The sequence below is a fragment of the Sceloporus undulatus genome, chromosome 1, assembly GCF_019175285.1.
Source record: "Sceloporus undulatus isolate JIND9_A2432 ecotype Alabama chromosome 1, SceUnd_v1.1, whole genome shotgun sequence".
In the NCBI taxonomy this organism is placed as follows: Eukaryota; Metazoa; Chordata; class Lepidosauria; order Squamata; family Phrynosomatidae; genus Sceloporus; species Sceloporus undulatus.
The window spans coordinates 33,740,513-33,764,768 of NC_056522.1; the positions used below are offsets into that span (position 1 = coordinate 33,740,513).

Consider the following 24,256-nt stretch of genomic DNA (forward strand, 5'->3'; position numbering starts at 1 on the left):
ACTGAGAAAGGTATTTGGACAGAAAAGGTAGGAGGGGAGAGGAAGTCCTGTCATGTAGGCATCGACTACTAGCACAGTGTCAGATTTAGCCCAAACTATGTTGCAGGCAAATATAATCCAGCAATGCTACTTGCACTAGGATGAGCCTGGATGATTACTGACATTAAGCTCTACTTTGGGACAAGTGAAACATTATGACACCCAAATGGAGCTTCTGAAAAGCATTCCCACATATTTGCATTCTGTGTAATGGCCATAAAATATTAATGTTCCTTGCAGCTTGTTTTTCTACAACTCTCTGCAACATCTGCCTACCAGAGCCACATATCCCTCATGGAGACAGTGCTGGCGTGCAGATACTTCATGTGGTCAGGAAGATATATGGGGTAAGGAACTTTAAAATGTCATATCCATGATGTACAGGGTTGTCAGAGGATGCATTCTTTGGTGCGTCCACATGGAGGCCACATTTCGATCCACTTTCACTTATAGTAGACAGTAACCCTGGTTGCTTTATATTTCATGTGTATACATAATGAGTCTGACTTGAGATACTCATAGAACCCATTCACATGTAACTATATGGGAGAAAATACCTAAGGTGTAAATTTCATGTTGCTATGGGGGTAAGAATGAGTTAATTCCATGGGCAGGAACACTTCCACAGATGTTTCCCACCCAAATGTCAGCTGGATAGGAACGGTTTGTTGAATACAGTAATCTTTACTTCTTTGAACTGCTGCCACCAATCTAGTTACATCTCCATTCCTTCAAGCAGGGACGAGTAGAGGGTGAGATAGCAGGGAAACAAAAACACCAAATCCTAGACCGCCGGGGCACTGAGATCTAGGGGGAAGATTACGTTATAAAATAAATGATATCCAGAGATTAATTAACAACCACTTCTAATTTTTTGCAAAATCGTGCAAACATATTCCACCAGTCTCTCATCACCTGGAGGTGTTTGCTGCCTTCCTGCCAAGATTATAGGAGCTGGCAATGTTGCTCCCCCAACTTCATGTCTGGCTGATGCCTGGCTCCAGCCCCTCAGCAGCAGCTACACTGGTTGGTGGGGCACTTGCTGTATCCAAGTCTCCAGTTCCCCCACCCACCCGGTTCTGGAAGATCCAGTCCTTCCCTCTCTTCTGACCCTCTCACCTCTTCTTCCTTCTTGTCTGCTCTGGTGTTTTCATGTTCTACCCGTTCACTAATCCTGGCTCCCCTTTTAACCTCCTCAGTCTTTTTGTCTTTTAACAATTTTAACAACTGGCTTGGGCAAACTAGTGCAAACCAACTGAATGACTGTCTACTCTACAATGTCTGTTGCTAAATTTAAGGAGGGATCCTTGATCATGCATTTAGCCCTAAGCCCAGTGCCAGCTCTCAACAGGCCTGCTTTCAAGTAGCAACCACCCAAGGTTTGCTCTGAATTCCCTACCCATTGCTTTTGTTGTCCATTTAGTAATAGGTCATATCAGCTCTGATAGTTACTCTCCTGTTGCTGCCAGATTCCCTTTCACTACTGCAGCTTCTGCATTATGGCATTAAGAGACAAGGAGAGACACATTCCATATTGCTCTTGAAAGAGAATGTAGGCCATCAGTATGTAATAACTGGAGCTGGAACTTTGCCAGAACACTTGGATTAACTACCTACATGTAGAAAATATGGCCTGGGGTCTTTAATTAACTGAAGTAATTATCATCTCTCCTTTACATCTTATCCAGCAGATGGCATTTCTGGAAAGTCAACTTTCCTTATTCTTACTTTCATACTAGGGGCACTAAAATTGCAAACAAGCAACCACTGAGTTACCATCAACAGCTTTTACAACACCAAGATGGTACATTTAGATGTTGTCAAGTATTTTTACAGTAGCTCTTAAAAAGATGTTATAGCCAGGAACCATTGGTGGATTTCTGCTGACAGAAGAGAAGAATCCTGAGGAAAGTGATCCTTCTTTCCACTGAAGCCCTACATGTGCGTTGAAAACCTGTGCCTTTAGAGCATCCCAAAGCTAGGTTTTTAGTAGGTAGAGAGCCAGCATGGCATAGTGGTTTGAGTGTTGGACTATGACTTTGGAAACCAGGTTTCGATTCACAAGTCACCCATAAAACCCACTGGGTGATCTTGGGCAAGTCACATGCTCTCAGCTTCAGGGGAAGGCAATGGCAAGCCTCCTCTGAACAAATCTTGCCAAGAAAACCCTATGATAGGGTCACCTTAGAGTTGCCAGTAAGCACACAACAACAATAACAACAACAACAACAGCATTGCAAGGAGAAGGGAAGGAAGTGAATGTTCCATAATTTCTGGTAGCTATGAAGATCCACTTACCAATGCATTAGAAATCCCTCACAACAGTTAGAAAATAAAGGTTATATACTTGCTGTTTCTAAGAGATATGGTGTTCTCCATTCTACAGAGAAAGAAAATATGATCCTTCTCCAAAGATCACATTTTTGCAGTTTTGCTGTATTATTATTTTCAGAGGCAGATGCAAAGAAGACAATTTCCTCTGGAAAAGCTAATGAATCAGATATATGGTGCCCTAGTCCAAATACAGGTTGAGTCTCTGTTATCTGAAATGCTTGGGGCCAGAAATGTTTTGGATTTCAGTTGTGGTTTTGTATGTTTTTTTTATTTTGGAGTATTTGCATATACATAAGGTATTTTGAAGATAAGACCCAAGTCTAAAAATGAAATTTATTTATGTTTTGTATATACCTTATACACATGGTCTGAAGGTAATTTTATAAAAATATAAAATATTTTATAATAATTTTGTGCATAAAACAAAATTTGTGTAGCAAAGGTGTCACTATCTCAGCCATCTATGTGGATAATTTTGGATTTTTTAGTATTTCAGATTTTGGAATTCCAGATAAGGGAATCAACCTATACCCTCTTTCTCACCTTTGTGGAACAGCAGTCAGTGTTTTAGAACAGGTCATATTTGTTCAGAAGATAACAAGATGCAATACTGGACAAGGAGGCACCTTTTATAGGTATATAAAAGAAAGAATTTCAGCAAGTTATTTTTGTCTTGGAAGGAAATGTCCTCTGTCATACAACAATTAAAGATGCAAAGACCCATCTGGCCATCACATTGGGCCCTAACAAATGCACATAATGGAATGATTTCATTATTTCTAATGATACAGCAAGAGATACAAACATTTGAAAAAGAGCATCTACTAACAGACTACCAATTTTTAAAAAGAATATGTCTCAAGATACTGGGAAAAAAGTATATTCAACTCTTCCTTTATCACCTTTTGGATATCCCTGCAGGCTACTTCAACATTTGCCCTAAAGAAGGCCCTAAAATAAAAAGCTCCATGTTGAGCTTACCATGGAATAAAACAAATATATTTTGGCATGTGCCATAAATCAGAAACAACTTGAAGTCACACCACCACCACCACCACCACCACAACAAACCTTCTTATAGAGCACCAACAGTACTGCAAAGACAAGAAATGTTACATTAAACTGGGTACTATCCAAATGCTCTTGAGGGAAGTATTTCCCCCCAGATATTCTGCTCATTGCTATATCAACACTCATTTCCATTGAGAGGACTACTGCTGCTGCTCCGTTCTTCCAGCCCCTATTTATTAGAGGAACCACTATCCTAAAGTGGAGCTGACAACCAGCACAGCAATGTTGCTGCAGATTTTGAATTTTGATTATTTTCATCTGTGAACCATGATATTTGGGGGGAGGGGGGATGGGAACTCACAAATTTTATAAGCTGAATTCTTGCATGCTTCAAAACATTAGAAATTATGTGTGATATTCTGTGTTACCTTCTTTAGTGCTTTCCATTTATTTACCCAGGTCAGGGTCATTTTTATAAATAACTAAGATGTAGGTGAAGAGGGATTCCTTGTCAGATCTGAAGCTAGGAGGGACAGCTATCCCCACAGAAGAAAGAATAAGGTTCAGAAAACTGTGGACTGGAATGTTGGGCCAAAACTAACAAAATAGAATTAAATATAATAATGATAAATCTTTCCTTTAGATATGAAGGAAATCATAGGCACAATTATAGGTTGTAGAAATTCTAAAGGACAAAAATATTTTAGTGGATCATAAACTGAATATGAGCCAATAAGTAATGATGTGGCTATTAGAAAAGCTAATAGCCATCCTGTTCAGAGAAGCCTTCCCAGGCATTGCATAATTGTCGCTTACTATTTGATGTTCTTGTGGTGCCTGTTTATTGAACCATTTCCTGTATTGCTATGTACTGTATATGTATTATCCTACTTGAGAGTATGTATTTTCCCTGGAAAACAATTAACCATCCATTATGAAGCCTCTGCCTTGGTCCAGGCCTTGGAGGTAGAGAGGAACTGCTGGACCTCTTACCCTTTCCCGTCACCACTCCCTTCTCCTTCTGTGTTCATGTCTTTTTAGATTGTAAGCCCGAGGGCAGGGAATCGTCTAACTAAAAGATTGTATGTACAGCGCTGTGTAAATTTACAGCGCTTCATAAATAAAGGTTAATAATAATAATAATAATAATGGAGTCCTAGGCTGCATCCACACTGCAGAATTATCCAGCTTGACACACACACCCCGCCCTTAAGTGCCATTGCTCAGTGCTATTGAATGCTGAGATTTATAATTTTGTGGGACATTGCACCTTCTGTGTCAGAGAGCTCTGATACCGCAACAAACTGCAGTTCCCAGAATTCCACAGCATTGGGCCATGGGATTATTTCTGCAGTGCAAATGCAGCCTTAGTTTTAAGATTAGATGAACAGCATTTAAGCAATAGATCATAGAATCATAGCATCATAGAATCATAGAGTTGGAAGAGACCACAAGGGCCATCCAGTCCAACCCCCTGCCATGCAGGAAATCCCAATCAAAGCATCCTCGACAGATGGCCATCCAGCCTCTGCTTGAAGACCTCCAAGGAAGGAGACTCCACTACACTCTGAGGGAGTTTGTTCCACTTTCAAACAGCCCTTACTGTCAGGAAGTTCCTCCTAATGTTGAGGTGGAATCTCTTTTCCTGTAGCTTGCATCCATTGCTTCGGGTCCTAGTCTCTGGAGCAGCAGAAAACAAGCTTGCTCCCTCCTCAATATGTGTGAGATACAGATTTTTCTAAGTACCAAAGTACCAAATCAAATGAATCAGGACAGAACAAGTGAAGCAGCAATTTCCAATTTATTCATTACAATCTTGCAAGAAGGGGTGTCTCTGGCAAGTAGGCACACCGTCTGAGGTTTTACACAGTATTTATAAGACATTTTCTGTTACAATATTTCTATCTCATTTTTTTATTGGCTAGATCTAGACATGTGATCAATTTTAAGACCACCTTTCCAAGTATGTAAAAACTCCACCCATAACATATCTCATCATACGTCTCATGACCATTTAAATTAGCCATTATAGATTCATAGGTGTGTTCTAATATTCATCACCCCCTATTACGCATGGTCAGTTAGAAATTTTTGTGAACTTTAAGTCACCCTTTTATAAAAAAAGTATTCTTGTCAATTAGTGAGAATAAAACTCCCGTATCTCTTGATTCATTTCTCCCTTGTCACATTGTCCTAGATTTACAGGTGCAGACAAAAGTTTTTCCTTTGAAGCTTCTTTGTCTAATTTAACTGTTATATTTGCAATGCAAGTCTATTTCATTATATATATATATATATATACACACACACACACACAGAACACTTAGCCATTTTGATAATCTTAATAGAGACAAAAAATACTATTTAAAATAACTAAGTCCAGCATATTTTATAAGCGTATCTTATTATCAACAACATAACCCCCCTTTATTCTTGTAAAACAATATATTTAATAAATAACAGTGTTATAAAAAGTTTATCTAAAAACTCTTTCTTTTACTAACCTATATATTTTTATAAAATTCCCTTTCAGTTAAAGGCCTCAGCTGACCTTTACTCAATCCTATTAGAATAGATATATTGATTATAATATTATACATATATATATATGTGGTTCCATATTATATATATGTAATTTAATTATAGCATACATTTATATAGTCCTAACACAATTTCTATTCTATTCATGTGTTTCTAACTCTTTTATTAAATCTTATGTTTGATTCAAATCCATTTCTCTCAATATGACATCCCTTCAAATATTTAAACAGGGCTATCAGTTCTCTTCTCACCTGTATTTGTCAAGTCAACTTTGAAGTATTGTGTGCAAGCTATCTTAGGGACCGCCTCCTCCCGTACAATCCTCCACGCGCTCTCCGGTCCTCTGGGAGGAACTTACTACAGCCTTTAAAATCTAGGCTTGCGGCGACCTCCCAGAGGGCGTTCTCTGCTGTCACCCCCAAACTCTGGAACGACCTGCCGGATGAGATCCGTCAGATAACATCATTAGACAGCTTTAAAAAAGCGGTCAAGACGGATCTCTTCCGGCAGGCCTTTCCAGATTAACCATCCCGGCCCAGGTTCCTGATTCCCTCATTCCTCCCGTGGCCCCATCTTAGTGATGGTTGAGGATCAACAGAGGGATATCAGGGTTTTTAGTTTTTAATTGCTGTTTTTATGCATTGACATTGTGTTTTAATATGTTATACTGTTTAATACTGTCTTAAGGGGGGGAGGGATAAAGTGTTTTTAATTGTCATATTTTATATTTTACTGTTGTTAACCGCCCGGATTGGTTTGCCAGAGGGCGGTATACAAATAATAATAATAATAATAATAATAATAATAATAATAATTATTATTATTATTATTATTATTATTATTCTGGACATTACATTTTAAGAATGACATTGACAAGTTAGAATATGTCCACATATTTGGGAAACAAAGTCCTATTAAGAATGATTTGAACAGCTGAGTATGTTTCACCTGGGGAAGAGAGAATAGGGAGGAGACGTGATAGCAACTTTCAAATAGCTTTAGGGCTATCAGAGAAAAGATGGAACATACTTCTTCTCTGTTGCCCCAAGGACTGGAATAGAACCAATGACTGGAAATTGCAGGGAAACAGATTGAACAGGAAGAGAACCTTCTCAGTTCTGAGAGCTACTCAGTAGTGGAATACATGACCACAGTTGGTGGTGGGTTTTCCTGTGCATTATACAGTGTAGCAGAATTTGGACAATCATCTGGAAAGAATGCTGTAGCTGCACTCTTGTGTTGTAGAGCCTGCACTGAGCAGCAGATCAAACTAAGTAATGTCCAAGGTCCCTTCCAATTCTATGATGCTATCCAGACATGTTGACTTCTACTTGAACTGAACCATGATATCATCAGAAAATTCACAACCACGCAACAATGCAGGTTAGACTCAGGTCCCTTTTGCAAATTCTTCCTGCATTACTAGTGGAAAGGAAAACATAATGACCAAATAACACTTTTTAAAAAATGTCAACAAAGAGGAAGTCTTAGAATCAAATAGAGAAAAGGAAGTCCTGTTTCATGAGCATTTTTAGGATTCTTTAGTTAGTAAACATGCAGACAAAGGTAATCTGATAGACTTTCCAAGCTCAGAAGTCCTGTTCAACAGTTTTCCAGAAAATGTATGGAAGGCTTAAATTCAAGACAGTGTGTGTAAGATATCCCCAAGCCTTGGAAGTAAGTTACACCTTCATGGGTTGAGCTAAAGGTCTGAAGACAGATCTGTACCTGTGTTCAGCTAAGCAGTTGCAGAGCTTCAATGGCTGGGAGCTCCGCCTTATCTGGATTCCTGGTCACAAAACCTTTGTATGATCACTTAAATAGTTAAACATGCGAAGACCTCTGTTGCAAAAGTGGAGATTACATGAGTGTCCACATTCTCACCACACATTTGGTTTTCTATACATTCAGTCAAGCATTCTAACAGGGTTACAATTTAAATAGCTTTTGAAAATGCCCCTCACCAAAATTGTCTGAGAAAATGCACCTACTATGTATTACAAGGATGACAGCCCACTTTATAATGGATTTCAGCTTTCAAAACAACAACAACAACATCCCAGTAAGCAAAGTGCAGTTTATTAATCTATGTTAATGTTCAGATTTATTGCCCACCATTCAATGAAGCTCCCTGATTAAAATGGAGGAAGAGAAATTCTGAGATCAATCAAGTCTTTCTCAATAGATAGTATTCAAATAATATTCAAATAGTATCTGAATAAAGATACTATTTAATTTATAGGTGCCCAGAGTAAGCAATAGGATGGCCTGATTTGTGCAAGACACAAAATTATTGAGGCTGAAGAGTCAAGGGGATTATGGATTATGACATTCACAAAAGGGTATCACCAAACTAGATAAATGAGCATCGCAATGGGATCATGGTTAATTACTGTATGTACTCATGTATAAGTCTAGAAATTTTAGTAAAAAAAAGTGACCCCAAAAACCTGAATCAGCCTATCCACAAGTCAACGTAATTACTGTATTTTAACTCTTTATCAAAAAAGGAACCTTCCTTGGTAAAAGGTGAGGCCTTAATCCCTCCTTGGAGCACTTAAAAGAAGCACCAACCCTTATACTCTCATCCACCCATCCTAAAAATCTATGGTGCATTACAGACCGCCCAGAAGGGTCAGTCTCGCGCCACTGCCGGTTGCTCCGCGAGGGAGCCGCAGCAGCCAAACCGCACGGCTCCCTCGTGGAGCAAAAAGAAGCCCCAAAATGGTGCTTCTTTCCACGGCACGGATATGACGCCGCGAGACACCAATGGTGCACTCGCAGCATCATATGCGCCATGCAACGTGTGGACACAGCGCGTCCGCTACGTAAAGATGGCGGCCCCAGTGTGGAACGGGGGCCACCATTTTGTACGGACTCGGTCCATATTAGGGGTAGGGGCGTCCGGAAGGGACGCCCCTTTCTAACCCTAATACGGACCCAGTCCGTACTATAGGCCCGTTTGTAACGGGCCCTTAATTCTGGTCCCAGAACCTGCTCACTTATAGTTAAATATGTACAGTATAATATAAAGTGCAGAATGCTGCAGTGGCAATGAAGGCTGAAAATAGGCAAGAGACTGAAAACAGACCTGCAATCCTGTATTCAAATATGTGGGAATATGCACTGTTGAACTTGATAGGGCGAAGTAAGGGTTCCTGAGGGCTCCAGTGGAAAACAGTATTATAATGCTTTTATGTATTCTTTTATCTATAGCAATGATACTCAAATTTTGGTACTCCAGGTGTTTTGGACATTGGCCCCCAGAATTCCTGACTGTTGGCCAAGATGACTGGGGCTTTGGGGAATTGTAGTCCAAAACTCCTGGAAAACCTAAGTTTGGGAACCACTCATCTATAGTATAGCTACACCAAATTACTCAGTGTTTTGGGCTATTTAGCTTATGAAAAAAGGATGACCAAGGAAATATATGTTACTGATTAATAAAGCCATACAGCGGGCCCTTGGTATCTGCTAGGGTTTGATTCCAGTATGCCCCATGGATCCCAAAATCCATGGATGCTCAAGTCTCATTAAATATAACGGCATATAGTAAAATGATGTCCCTTATATAAAATGGCAAAATCAAGGTTTGCTTATTGGAATTTATATTTTTAATAATATATTTTCAAGCCATGGGTGGCTGAATCTATGAAAAAACAATCCATGGATACAGAAGGCCAACTGTACAACATGAAGACAGACAAATGTTTTTCCCCTCTCACAGTACTGTAACTTAGGGACAGCTACTGAAACTATCAGTTGATTCAAAAGAGGTGACATAAAGTATTCATAAAATGCATACTTTAACTTTATGGAATTCACAGACACTGAAGTTGGCAACTGTCAAAGACTCAGTCAAATTTTTTTAAATGGGGTTGGGTAAAATGAGTATTAACAAAGATAACTAACTACTGTAGACTATCCAATTTCCAGGGCAGTATACCTCCAAATACCAGTCGGCAGCAGAGCTCAGCAGCAGAAGAGGCTCTTACCCAGATGCCCTGCTGTGGACTTCCTGGAAACATTTAGCTGGCAACCTCTGGGAAAAAATGCAGGATTAGATGGCCTCTTGATCAGATCTTATGCCATTGTGTTAGATTTTCTTTTTACCTTGCTTTACCTCAATGGTGAGCTTCATTTGTATTCCCTTTTCTCCAAGTGGATCAGCAGACATGAGGTGATTGCTGCAGCCCCTCAGTCTGCATAGAAGGAACATCAACTGATCCATGTATTATCCCCACTGTTCTAGAAATGCTAACCACAGTCACTTTCAAAAGCTGCTTTTTAATAAGCTGTTTTGAATAACCATCACTTTCCTCACATTCAGTGCTTTTCATAGGTGAGCAGTAAGACTAAATTTCATTTCTCTAAAAGAAATGTGTTGCAGGCATTCAAAAGATCTCTTACTTGAGACATCTGGAGCTATTTGCTCTGCAGGCAACTTTCTTTAATGTGGTTGTTCTCTGTGTGCATTACACACTAGAGTACGTAGGTTGTTCTTTTGGCATTGCTGGCTCAGTGGCTGTGCTTTAGGGTGGGGGTGGGGACAGGCAAAAGGATATTTAGTCTATTCCACACGTATGGTTCTTTAAAGAAATGCTTATTCTGATGTCTCCAGATAATTGCACTACTAAACGTTATAAATTCTGGTTGTATTACATTATTTAGGTTGGTAGCTAACAGGGGCTTCATCTGCACAGCAGAAGTAATGCAGTTTGACACTGCTCAATGCTATGGAATTCTGGGATTTGTAGTTTTGTGAGACATATAATAATAATAGGATTTATTTATATGCTGCCCAATCACTGGGAATCCCGGCGGCTTACAACAGAGGGGATAATAGACAGTTCCCTGCCCTCAGGCTTACAGTCTAAAAAGACACGACACAAAAGGAGAAGGGAATGGTGGGGGGGAGGGGATCAGGTCCAGCATTCTTCTCTCCCTCTGAGGCCTGGACCAAGGCAGATGGACTGTCTTCTTCAGGCTAGCCCTGATGGAGCTGGACCTGCTTGGTCAACTCCCTTGCAGGCCGGAAGATGACACTTATGGAGGGAGGACTCTTCTACCAGACTAGCCCTGATGGAGCTGGTCCTGCCTGGTCAACTCCCTCGCAAGCCAGAGGATGACAGTTATGGAGGGAGGAGTCTCTTCTTCTAGGCTAGCCCTGATTTAGCCTTCTCTGTCAGAGTTCTGGTAGTACAACAAACTACAAATCCCAGAGTTCCATAGGATGGAGCCATGGCAGTTTAAGCAGTGTCAAACTGGATTATTTCTGCAGTGCAGAGGCAGCCAGGGGCTCCAGAACTGTTGTAAAGATGGGAGTGGGGAGCCGAAACATTGGCGGACAGATTGTAATTAATTTTAACTCCTTGCAGGTATGTTCTTAAAAACAATAAAAATACAATTCACTACATTAAAACCATCACCACCACCACCACCATCCATCTCGAGATGGTAACAATTTGAGTACCATGAAAGCAGTGGCAAAATAAGGATCGTCTGGTGCAATTCTGATTGATAATTCCTGAATTCTGGTGGTCCAATTTTATGTGGTCCTTTGGGAAGGGTCTCAGCTCCCTCTAACCTTATTTCTTTTTTCTTTTTTAGGGGGGGGGGGGCTTGAGCTCCTTGTTCCCCTGTGTCCAGGAGCCATGGTAACTTCAAACATGTACAAAATAATTCCAATATTTCAGTTTGTCTGCATAGATAATGAAAAGCTATGGAATGCTCTTAAAGAAATTGGAGTGTCACAAAACTTGATAGTACTAATGAGAAATCTGTACTTAGGACAAGAGGCTACCAATAGAATGGAATATGGAGAAACAAACTGTTTCCCAGTTGGCAAAATGGTCAGGCAAGGATGCATTCTATCACCATTCTTTCACCCTATCTGATATGCAGAAAATATACAAAGAGCAGGTTTAAACATGGAAGAGGAAAAGTGAAATTAGGAGGAACATCATCAATCTAAAGTATGCAGATGACACCATACTACTAGCAGAAAGATCAGATTTGCAGCAATTACTGAGGAAGGTAAAAGAACAAAGTGCAAAGACAGGCTTACTTCTGAACATAAAGAAAACAAATGTAGGCTCTGGACAGATGAGCCTATAGTGCACCCTTGTCACGTGCTAGGAGTTGGCCGAGGGCGCACCACCCATACATGCCTCACCCCTAGCACGTGACAAGGGCGTCAAAATGGTGGTGCCCTGTACACACGGGCACCGCCATTTTGAGGCAATGGACACTTAGCATCCACACTTTGCGACACCATTGTGACATTGCGAGTGCGCCACTGGCACACTGTGGCATCACAATGGCGCCGCAGAAAGAACCCGCTTTTTGTGGGTTCTTTTTGCTGTGCAAGGAAGCCGTGCAGTTTGTCTGCTGCGGCTTCTTCACGCAGCAAAACAAGGCGCTGGCAGACCGCCCTTTTTGGGCGGTCTGTACCCCGCCATAATGACTGTGGAGAATTTATATAAATTCAGCCTCAATAATGAGGAAATCAATATCAAAATAGTCAAAAGCTTCCTATTTGTTGTTGTTATATGCCTTCAAGTTGTTTCTGACTAATGACAACCCTAAGGCGAACCTATTATGGAGTTTTCTTGGCAAGATTGGTTCATAGGAAGTTTGCCATTGCCTTGCTTTGATGATGAGAGAGTGTGACTTGCCCAGGGTCATCCAGTGTGTTTTATGGCCAAGCTGGGAATCTAACCCTGGTCCTCCAGAGTCATAGTCCAGCACTCAAACCAAGACTTCCCATACCTTATAAATAATAATAATAATAATAACAACAACAACAACTTTATTTTTATTCTGCCTGTCAGAAGACAGTTGAGGCGGCTTACAATAAAAAGTCCATACAATACATCAACAATAACCCAATTATTCTCGCCTTCCCCTAAAACATCAATCAAACACACTTAACCATTGAAATATTCCATTAAAATAATCGGAGACGGGCGAACGGGGCTACAGAGTACTCAGTGAGATGGTCGATCCAATTGGTGGCTGGGTTTACTATTCAGGAAAGGCCTGCTGGAAGAGATCCATCTTGACAGCCTTTTTAAAGCTGTCCAAACTGGTAATATGGTGGATCTCCTCCAGCAGGCCATTACATCACCTAGGAGCGGTTGAAGAAAAGGTCCTTTGGGTAACCACAGCCAGCCTGGTCTTTATAGGTTGTAGTAAATTCTTCCCATAGGATCTGAGTGTGCTGGGTGGATTGTACAGAAGGAGGCAATCCCATAGATAGGTTGAATCCAAGCCATGTAGGGCTTTAAAGGTCATTACCAACACCTTGTACTGCGCCCAGAAACTAATAGGCAGCCAATGGCGCGTTTTACAATACGTATTATGTGGTCACTTCTGGTTTTTCCAGTAACCAACCTAGTTGCCATATTTTGAACTTACTGAAGTCTCTGGTCTAGGCACAAGGGTAGCCCCATGTAGAGCACATTGCAGAAGTTGAGTCGTGAGGTTACCAGAGTATGTACCACAGTTTCCAGGTCCCCCGGTTCCAGTAAAGGATGCAGATGGGTACCAGCTGAAGCTGGATCAAATGTTGATCAGAATGGTGAAGGGCAACTATGAAAGAACTAGGCAAGATCCTAAAATGTAAATATATAGAACTGGACACTAAACTGGTAATGTAGCCTAACTCTACTACTTGCAAAAGGGACCTCACTCTAACCTCATTATTGCATTGTTGTGAATTATGTGATGATATCATGGTTGAATTGAATGTATCATGGAAAATGACATTTTAATCCTTTATGTGCTAATCTAGTGTAATGTAATAAAATTTATTCGGTCTTTGACCAGTATAAAAACAAAACCACACAAACAGCGTATCAGTATCACAGTAACAGTTTAAAATATAAACTAATAGTAGACTATACATGTACAATATCCAAACAGAACTTTCTACACGGTAATAAAATGGCCATTTGTCAGTTGAGGGCGCAGTTTACAGACAATGTAACAAAATTTAGCCACCTTATGGGATACTGTAGAATCATTGTTATCCAATAGGAGGCATAAATAGAAGGAGTCAGTTTTACCTGGGAATTTACTCAGTAGTGGGCTAATCAGTTGGTGACGAATGTCTCTATAGAATTGACAATAAAGGAGAACATGCTCATTGGTTTCAACAGCGCCCGAGCCACATGGGCAAAAACGAAGTTCAAGAGGTGTTTTTTTAAAATCTACCTTCCAACATGGCCGTGGGCAACACATTGAAGCGTGCCAGAGTCAAAGCCCTTCTAAATTTTGGGAGGGTAACATGAAACAGATATGGAGCTGGGGAGGGGACCAAAACTTGAACACTGAACATGGCATATTGTGGGAGGGAAGCGAAGTCCATGTATCTTTCTACTTCTAGGATTTTTTGTTTAATAATAGATTTAGCTCTATCGCCGTCAAGCTTTAGAATTTCATTTTTATTGCATTTTAGAACTGGTCTGTGAGATAACCACAAAGAAATAATTTGCTCTTTTAAAAATTAATTAAATAACTAGTTTGTGAGTCCTCACTACTGTTTCACCACCTGTAGTGCTTCCTTCTGCTCACTCACTGGAGTTCAGGAACATCCTGCTCTGAAAAGACACAGGAACAAAATTTGGAAAAGCTCAAAATCAAAAGAGTAGTTCAGGCCAGATTAAGAATGGGAACTTTTCCAACCCTTCAGGAAAACCTTCCTATTGGGGCTGAATATTAGTGGTCTTTTGGAGATCCCTTAATGATTTAATGACCATATTTTTAGAATGATTTGGTTTTAAATATGTTTCAACCTGCCTGGAGCCTTTAAGATAATCATCTCACTAAATACTACTTTCACAGCAAGTAAATGCCCGTAGAATCACCAAATTCAACGCTGCCTGGAGCAGTGTGTGTTCATTAAACATGCAGTGAGCAATTAAATAACAGGCAATCTGTGAAGTTCACCCTATAAATAACTGGAGTGAGCATTACCAGTTGCCCTTCATCACAGGTTGTTATGAAAGTAGTACACCAAGATATCGGGCGAATGCAGTGTGTTATGACGGGACTGCAGGCCTACTCAAGATCGCCTGGGTCCTGCATTGACCAGCCAGCCACACTGTCTCCAGGTCTCCAGGAAGCCTACAAGGCACTAGCAGCTGGGCATGAAAGCAACATATAGGTCCAGAGCATCTGGTATTCAGAGGTCTCCTGCCTTACAGACCCCAGCCTGAAACTCTTATCCAGCAGATCAAGGCACCTCAGCTAATGCTAGGCCTTTCAGTCCCTCATCTGTTTTCTATCAATGCCGCATGGGCTAAAGGAGATGAAAGGGATGCAAGCCGAAAAGGCAAGGTTCCCTCATCAACAATGGTTTCCTTGATGAGAACAAAACAAGCCCTCTTAGAGCCCATGTGCTGGAAGGAGGCCTTCAGCTTATGGAGGAGTCAAGAAAGGGGGTGAAAGAGAAGGTGAGAAGGTCTTGAACCTAGGGACCAGGAGGCTTTCCCTCTGTCCCTTTTGCCAGCTAGGGCTGCATTCACACTGCAGAATTAATCCAGTTTGGCAGCACTTTAACTGCCTTGGCTCCATGCTCTTAAACAAAGTCTGGATGGCCATCTGTCGGGGATGCTTTGATTGAGAGTTCCTGCATGGCAGGGGTTGGACTGGATGGCCCTTGGAGTCTCTTCTGGATTCTGGAATTCTGGGAAGTCCACTCTATTGTGGCACCAGAGCTTTGCTATGGAATTTTGGGAAGTGTAGTTTGTTGTGGCTTTGCTCTGGTGCTGCAACCAACTACACCTCCCAGAATTCCTTAGCATGGTGCCAAACTGGATTATTTCTGCAGTGTGGATGCAGTCTTAGAAGGGAAAAGCCGCCTTCCTTTTCACTCTGTGGCAGAGCACAGGCAGAAATGATGTCGCCTGAGACCTCTGGAAGTGCCCTGGCTCCATGCCAGGCAATGCTGAGGCCTGTCGTTTTGTGAGAGATGGAGCCTCCTCTGCAGAGAGCTCTGGGGCCACAGAAAGCCCTCCAATCTCCAGGAGCCCCGGCCCTGAGCCAGGGCAGTTGGGGCGGCCTCCAAGGGGGCTCTTCCCCCCCCCCCAGAGACACCCTCAAACCTCTCCCAGGAGGAGGAGGAGGGGGCCAAGGAGGGGGAGGAACAGCTCCGACTGGTTCCCCCTGGGCAGCCTTTCTCTCCCTCCCTGCCTGCCTCTCTTTCCTCTTCTTCCCTCCGCCTCCGGAGAAGCGAGGAGGAGGAGGAGACCCTCGCCTTCTTCTTCCCCCGAGAAGAAGAGCCAGCAGCAGCCCAGAGGGTGGGGGCCAGAGGGAAGCGCCAGCCCAGGTAAGGACTAAGGAGCAGCAGCAGCAGGAAGGAGGAGGAGGAGCCCTTGGCTGGGAGATGCTGCCCAGGGGGCCAGCCGTCCTCCTTTTCCCGGACCCGCCCTCCACTCCAGCCTCAGGCCCAGGAGGCATGCTCCCCTGCCCTCCCTTCGCAGAAGGGCTGAGGCGCATGGGCTTCATGTGGGTACGGCTTAGATGGTTTTCCTTTCCTGGAAGGTCCTCCATTTTAGGCTGCCTGGTCCTCCTTGGAGGTTGTGGGGGATTCTGCCCAGGTGGCCCTCCTTTCCCCGGACCCGTCCTCCATTCCAGCCAAAGCAGGGCGAAGAAGCTGGCATTTGCATTGATCTGAGTGTTTTTGAGCTTTTCCTTTGGAAATGGCTTTTTTGTTTTCCTTTCCTGGAAGATCCTCCATTTGGCGGCGCCTGGTCCTCCTTGGCGGGGAGGACACCTGGGTTGTGGGGATGCAGCCCAGGGAAACCAGGCGTCCTCTTTTTCCGGACCCGTCCTCCATTCCACCCAAATGCCAAAACGTCCTCCCTTTGGAGCTGGGCTAAGAAACTTGCATTTGCATTCATCCGAGTGTTTTGAGCTTTTCTATTTGGAAATGTCTTATTCTTGCATTGTTTTCCTTTCCTGGAATGTCCTCCATTTGGTGAGGAGGACACCTGTGCTGTGGGGATGCTGCTCAGGGTGACCAGGCGTCCTCCTTTTCCCGGACCCCTCTGTCCAGGAACGCATGCCAAAACGTCCTCCCTTTGGAGCAGGGCATAAGAAGAAGCCTGGGTTGGTGATAGTTCTCGGGGCGTCTTTAGTATTTGTTCATTTGGGCCTGTCTGGCATCTCCTTTCTTTCCTGGAAGGTCCTCCATTTGAATTCTCTTCAGGGGGAAGAGACCAGCCGTCCTCCTTTTCCAGGACCTGTCCTCCATTCCGTTGCCAGAAAGAATTCCACAACAAGGCCTTCCATTTTGAGGAGCATGGATTGTTATTTGTAGGAGACTTTTTTGGGGGTGAGTGTTTTGAGCTTTTCATTTGGGACACGTCCTCCATCCCCCCCAAAGGTCCTCCATTTTGCCTCGGTGCTCCTTGAAGCTTGAGGCCCCCTCGGAGTCTGAAGAGAAGGCACCACCAAATGGAGGACTTCCAGGAAAAAAAGAAAACAATGTGGAGGACTTAGCCAAAGAAAAGCCAAAACAAAAAAACCCTCACAGAAATCCATGCTCCTTAAAAGAAGTCTTCTCTGGACATGGAGAAGAGCATTGAAATTCCTCCTGGAGAGAGAAGATAGGAGATGGAGGACAGGTCCTGGAAAAGGAGGACACTGGATAGCAAGAGGACCAAAAGAGAAGTGCAAATGCCCCTCTCTTTTCTCTTCCAAGGCTGCATCCACACTGGAGACATAACCCGGTTTGGCACTGCTTTAACTCTTTTCTGGCTCAAGGTTGTGGAATTCTGGGACTCCATGATTCCATAGCCTTGAGCCAGAACAGAGTTAAAGCGGTGCCCTGCACCTTGTGCCAAGCTCTCTATTAAGGAACTCCAAACCCTTTCCTTATTTTTCCTTTCCAGGAGGTTAGCAATAGCAAATCCATTTCTAGACCCTCTTATAAGTGCACTTAAGCACTCCCTTAGTGGTTTACAATGTACAGAAAACATGCAGAGGGGAGCCGGGTTGGCCATTTTAACAGATGCAAACAGAAATCCATCAGTGATACCTTTTATTGACCAACCGAAATGCACAATATACTTTGCAGCAAGCTTTCAAAGCTCCATGGGCTTCTTTATCAGGCAAGATGTTACAAACTAAACAGAAGAATGAAAAAAACAAACAAACCACAATTGAGTAAGTTGTGTTGTTGTTATGTTTATGTTTATTTATATCCCACAGGGACTCAAGGCCATGCCTGTTAGATGCCTGCAAGTTGTTTCAGTCCTTAGTAAAGATGGTACACTGGGGAGGATCTCTTTTGTGCTGAGGCAGGCAGTTTCCTCTTCCTTCTGGCCATAGGGCAATAGGGAGATTTTCAAAGTCCAGGACATTTAAAGTCCATTTGCATCTCAACAGGGACCCCACTTTGGCAGTCCAATAAGTCTCCATTCCAGTGAGGTCACAGGCCTCTTTGTTGGCAGAGAACAATGGATTCCTCAAGAAATCTCCATGTTTTCACATCAGGAACATTTTGGTGGCGTAGAGGTAAAACATGCGAATTCAGTCCAAATTTAAGAAGAAGAAAAATGTTTTACAATGTGTAACTTAATTGCCCCCAACAAGCTGGGTACTCATTTTAGCAACCTACGTAAGAATGCAAGGCTGAGTGGACCCTGACCTGCGGTTGAGATTGAACTCACAGCTTTTGTGATTTGTGAGTGAGTGGCTGCAGTGGGGTCACTAGGGGGGTGCGGACCACACCAGGTGACACCCTAAGGATGGGGTGACACCACTGGTCCTCAAACACCTACCTTTTGGCAGAAATGGGCTGTGGCATTCATCTGCTTCCCTTTAAGCTGCTTTAAAAGATGATGGGAGTGGGGTGAAGCTCAGGGAGAGGAGAAAGGAGAGGCCTCAGAATTTTTTAAAAGTCAAAATTCAAAGTTTAATTTTTTTAAAAAAATACAATTTTTTGAAATTTAATTTTAAAAAATCTTTTAAATTTTTCTTTAAAAACATCACATTTTAACTAAATCTTCACTATGTGTATGTAAATACATTTAGTTTGTGCGAATGATATTGTAATTTGAAGGTATGATTTTAATTTTGCTGATTGTTTATGTCGCAGCTATTAGCATGACAGTCACTGCTATATAGGAATTGTGATTTACAGGTAACATTAGTGCAAAAAAGCATTTCTAAGGATCCTGTATGGTGTAAAACAGGAGGAGGTCAATGGGGGGGATGACTGCACTGGGTGACACCAACCCTAGGGATGGTCCTGAGTGGCTGTAGTTACAGGCATTTCACCACTGTGCCACCAGGACTCTTAAAAAACCGGGCCACTTTAGGTTTATAATTACAGCCCACCCCTCCACCCTCAAACCCTGCCTTTCAGCATCCTCTTTCTCCTGAGACAATACAATACTTCATGTTCTAGGAGGATACAATAAGCAGGTTCCTTTCTGGAAGCAAAAAGAGATGCCTGGGAGCCAGAGGTGTCACTAGGATTGGTGTCACCTGGTGTGGTAACTCATGGTATCATCCCCCTCCCATTGACCTTCCATACCACACACATACAGAATCCTTAATAATGGTTTTTGTACTATTATTTTTATATATCACTGAATCTAATGCCAGCAGTTGTGACATAAACAACAGTTGTGACATAAACCTGCTTTATCACACTAGGGGGCAAACGGGATTTAAATGAAAGTTAAACCAGAGAAAACCAGGAAATGTTGTGTGATAAACACGAGGCATTTCCTGGTTTTCTCTAGTTTAATTCTCGTGTAAATCCTGTTTGCTCCCTAGTATGATAAAGCAGATAAACAACTAGCAGAATTCAAATGATACCCTTCAGTTACAATATACGCACATAATAAATGTGTTTACATAAGCATAGTTTTATGTGGTCCAAGTGAAAAATTTGGTAAAATGTGATGTTTTTAAAGAAAATTTTATAATTTTTTTATAAAATTAAATTTAAACTTGAAATTTTATTTTTTAAAAATCTGGAGCTTCTCTTTTCTCCTTTCACTGAGCCTCTCCTATTCACACCATCTCCTAAAGCATTTTAAACAGAAACAGATGAATGCTACAATCTCTTTCTCCAAAAAAGGCAGATTTTGAGGAGCAGTGATGTCACCCCACCCTTAGGGTGTCACCTGGTGCGTTCCGCATTCCCGCACCCTCCAAGTGATGCCACCGATGAGAGCTAGTGTCCCTTAGGCTCTCTGTGGCTGCGGGACACACCTCATTCTGTGAATCTTTGGTGACATTCACACTCATTTTTTTATCCCAAGGAGATGTATCACTGCGCTGATGCATACTGGGTTGTTTCCATTATGTTTTGGATTCATGAATCACTTTGAGCTGTTTTAACCTTTGTGTTATTCACATATACTATCATTTTGGGTTAAAATGGAGCTGCCTCCCTTCATTTAATGATACAGGGCGATGCAAATTGATTCGGAAGTGTATTCATGCTGCTGAAGATGCAGATTGATGCAGATCTTTCAGGAAAACTTGGGGTGTGTGAAATAGTATCTATACCCCAAGTTAAATGGGGGTTTTGCCAGCCCTTCCCAGAAAGTGTATCAGGTGCATTTGGGATGCGTGTGAACACCAAGGATTCAACCTGGATTTTTTTGTAATGTGAATGAGGCCATAGAATGACAGAATCATAGAGCTGGTACAGCACTGAAAGGAGACATATTAATTTTATTAAATGACTTGCGTAATCAGATTGTGTTCATATTAATATTGTCCTAGAAAAGTTAGACTGAAAGATAATGTAGCAATAGCATTTACATTTCTATACCACTTATCAGTGAACTCAGTACTCTCTAAGCAGTTTACAACCTGGAAGCCAATTGCCCCCAACAAACTGGGTACTCATTGTAGTGACTTTGGAAAAGTCAGAAGCCCTCTAGGATCAAACTAAGAATTTTCTGATTGCAGAACCAGAATTTAACCACTGTGCTACCAGGGCTCCTTAATATGGTAATATTTTAAAGCTACTGCTCTCTACTTGGATGGCTCATCCTTTATGTACAAGTACAGTTGGTCCTCCACATTTCATAGAATCATAGAACTATAGTTGGAAGAGACCTCAAGGGCCACCAAGTGTAGTCCCGTTCTGCCATACAGGAACTCACAAACAAAGTGCTCCCAACAGATGGCCATCCAGCGTTTTTGAATCCTCCAAAGAAGGAGACTCCACCACACTCCAAGGGAGTGTGTTCCCCACTGTCAAACATCTCTTACTGTCAAGAAGTTCTTCCTAATGTTGAGCTGGAATCACTTTTCCTGTAGTCTGAATCCATTGCTCTGGATCCTATTCTCTGGAGCAGAAGAAAACAAGCTTGCTCCATCCCCAGTATGACGCCCCTTCAGCTATTTTAAACAGGCTATCATATCACCTCTTGAGCTTTTCTTCTCCAGGCTAAACATACTCAGATCCCTAAGGCTCTCCTCATAAGGCATGAATTCCTGATCCTTCACCCTCCTTTGGACATGCTCCAACTTGTCAACATCCTTTTTGAATTGTGGTGCCCAGAACTGGACACAGTATTCCAGGTCTGGCCTGACCAAAGCAGAATAGAGTGCTATGATTACTTCCCTTGATCTAGGCACTATACTGCTATTGAAGCAGTCTAGAATCTCATTGGTTTTTTTAGCTGCCCATCACACTATTGATGTTCAACTGGTGGTCTACTAGGACTCCTAAATCCCACTCACACCTAGTCTGGTTAAACTAGGTGTCCCCCATCCTGTATCTATGCATTTCATTTTTTCTGCCTAAGTGTAGTACCTTACATTTCTTCCTGTGGAAATTCATTTTGTTAGTTTTGTGATATTGAACATAAATTTTCCCCTCCCTCAGAAATGAGTGACGTGGGGGTGTATGGGGTGTGCAGACTGCACCTGGTGACACCCCGGGGGGGGGGTCTCACTAAATAGGGTGGTACACCCGTTGTGGCTTCTGGGCAAGCAAGGAAAGGCATCATGTCCCTTTCTTGTTTGTCCAGCTGCTATAGCAGTTCCTTCCATTTTGACTTTGGTGTGGCTGCAAATCCAAATAGATCTCTGGTGACCTGGCACTGCCCCCTCCAGTGGCGGTGGCTGCTGCGTGGGACAGTGCCTTCCGTTTGGGCTTTGGTGCTGCTGCAGCCATACCAAAGCTGAAACAGACCTCCAGGAACCGAAGCAGTCTGCCCCCCCAACCATGTGACACTAACCTTTGGTACACCACTGTCAGAAATATATATGTACAGGCGCACATTCTGCTAGTGGTGATGGCATGTGCGCAAACTTATTTGTAGTCAAAACTCTTCAATTCCATTAAAAATTTTCCCTTTGCCTTTGGTGTGGTGTGACTGCATGGCATTAAAAGAGACATGTAGAATAAACAGTCTTTGAATACATGGGAAATGGGTACTAGTTCTGGCCTGCTAAAAATCTGTTGTAGGAATACACACAGTAGATATGCCTTACACTTCTCCTTGTTTGTTTACATAGGGCCATCCATGTACATGGCTCTTTACAGTTAAAGAATAAAACATGTGTAACTATTCTGATAATATTAAATACCAAAATATAATAAAAACACACAATGCCGAATAAAACAAATTAGTCAATACATATAATCAAATACAGTCAGACCTCCTTATCCACAGATTCAATCATCCGCAGTTACACACACACACACACACACACACACATTCCCAAAAAGCATACTTTAATTTTGCCGTTTTATATAAGGGAAACAATTTTACAATGCCATTGTAATTAATGGGACTTCAGTATCCACAGATTTTGGCATCCATGGGGAGTCCTGGATCCAAACCCCAGTGGATACCAAGGACCAACTGTATACTAAAGGTATAAAGCACACACTCACACACATATACACACACTGTGTCTGAGGGATAGCTGAGATTATACAACCCAGAGGATACAGGCTGCCATTTCAATTTTAAGTTGAATTTCAAAAAAGAAGGGAGGAAACAAGTATATTAGTGCATTGAAGGCTTTGGCATAAGCACATTTATTCCACTTGCTCTGTATTTTGCTGCATGTCCAGCACAGCTATCCCTGAATATGGTTCCTTCATCTGTATAAGCTTCCTGAATTCTTTCCAGTTTTGTCTAATGCAAGCATCTTGAATGGTGTTCCAGGTAAACAGGCACACAACAAGAGAAAGGGAATTCAAAACCGTACGTCTCCTTAATTCACCTCACAGGGAGGTATCCAGTGGCATGTGTGTTACTTTAGTCCCCCTTCACTGTCCCCCTTTTAGTCTTAGCCAATTTGTGGAGGTGTTTATCAGTAATATTTTGCTGCAGTGCCTCAGCGCATGAAGATAAATGATTCCTATTTTCCCTGCTTGCCATGATGACTCAATCATTAAAAATGTTTAACTTTGAGCTAAAAATGGTACCCTAAGTAAACCCCCTGAGGTAGAGGGTGGTGTTTTAAAAAACATTAAAAAGTTGCTTTAGCAGCTCCTATTTTAATTTGCAAAGCCTATTTTGAATTAAGAAGGGTTAGTGAGCTGCAGTACCCTTTTGCAAAGACTGGATTTAATTTTGAAAGTCTTGTTGCCAATATTTGTGAGTCATTTCCTTGGAATCCTACCTTTAGTGTTTATTTCCCTTAGAAGGAGTCTTGTAAAAGTATAATAATAGCTCTTAGGCTTCATGGAAAGTAGTACAGAAGACAACTAGCTTTTTTGCTTCAAAACACTTATTTTGGTTTTGTTTGCATTATTCAGTGGACAGAAGAGAAGGCGGCAATATAATTAACCCATAAAACATCTAATTTATTGTGCTAGTGACATTTGTGTACTGCTGCATTAGGGTGCAAAGTCAGTTGGAAAGGCAACCTTAATTGGTACTTCTGTTAAAAAGAATAATTAAAGAATCAAGAGAACCATCTTGTGATTTTAGAGGTCTTTGTTGAAAGGGTTGGTCTGCTGTGTCAACCCACTGAGTTCTTTGACCTAATTTCTTTCTCTTAAGATTTATACTGTACTAGCACAATAACTATATATTAATTATAGCCACGTGGGAAACAAAATAAAATATAATACTATATAACAGCAGTATTCGTTTCCCACATGATGCCCAATTGTTCTACAAGTTACGTTATCTTAGGATTGTTCCTACATAATGTTCTGTGCTTACAGCCTGTTTTTCTTATGTTAATTTCTGGTTTTATTGTGATTTTATTATGCTGGCCTATAGAAAAATACAAATACATGATTGCACATAATAATAGACTTCTTAAAGTAAAGTGCCTCTACATGAAAATATTCTGTGGAGATGAACCCTCTATGCAACTTTTC

The 24,256-nt window shown here is 41.8% G+C and overlaps 1 protein-coding gene across 2 annotated transcripts in view; it reads left to right on the forward strand.

The window, feature by feature from the left end:
- Positions 1 to 16,127: 16,127 nt before the first annotated feature.
- SERTAD4 (SERTA domain containing 4) overlaps positions 16,128 to 24,256 on the forward strand; it is a 41,389-nt gene continuing 33,260 nt past the window's right edge. For both annotated transcript variants that reach the window (XM_042446307.1, XM_042446308.1), the window contains exon 1: positions 16,128 to 16,258. The gene's annotated coding sequence lies outside the window, so the exon portion shown is untranslated. The remainder of the gene's footprint in view (positions 16,259 to 24,256) is intronic.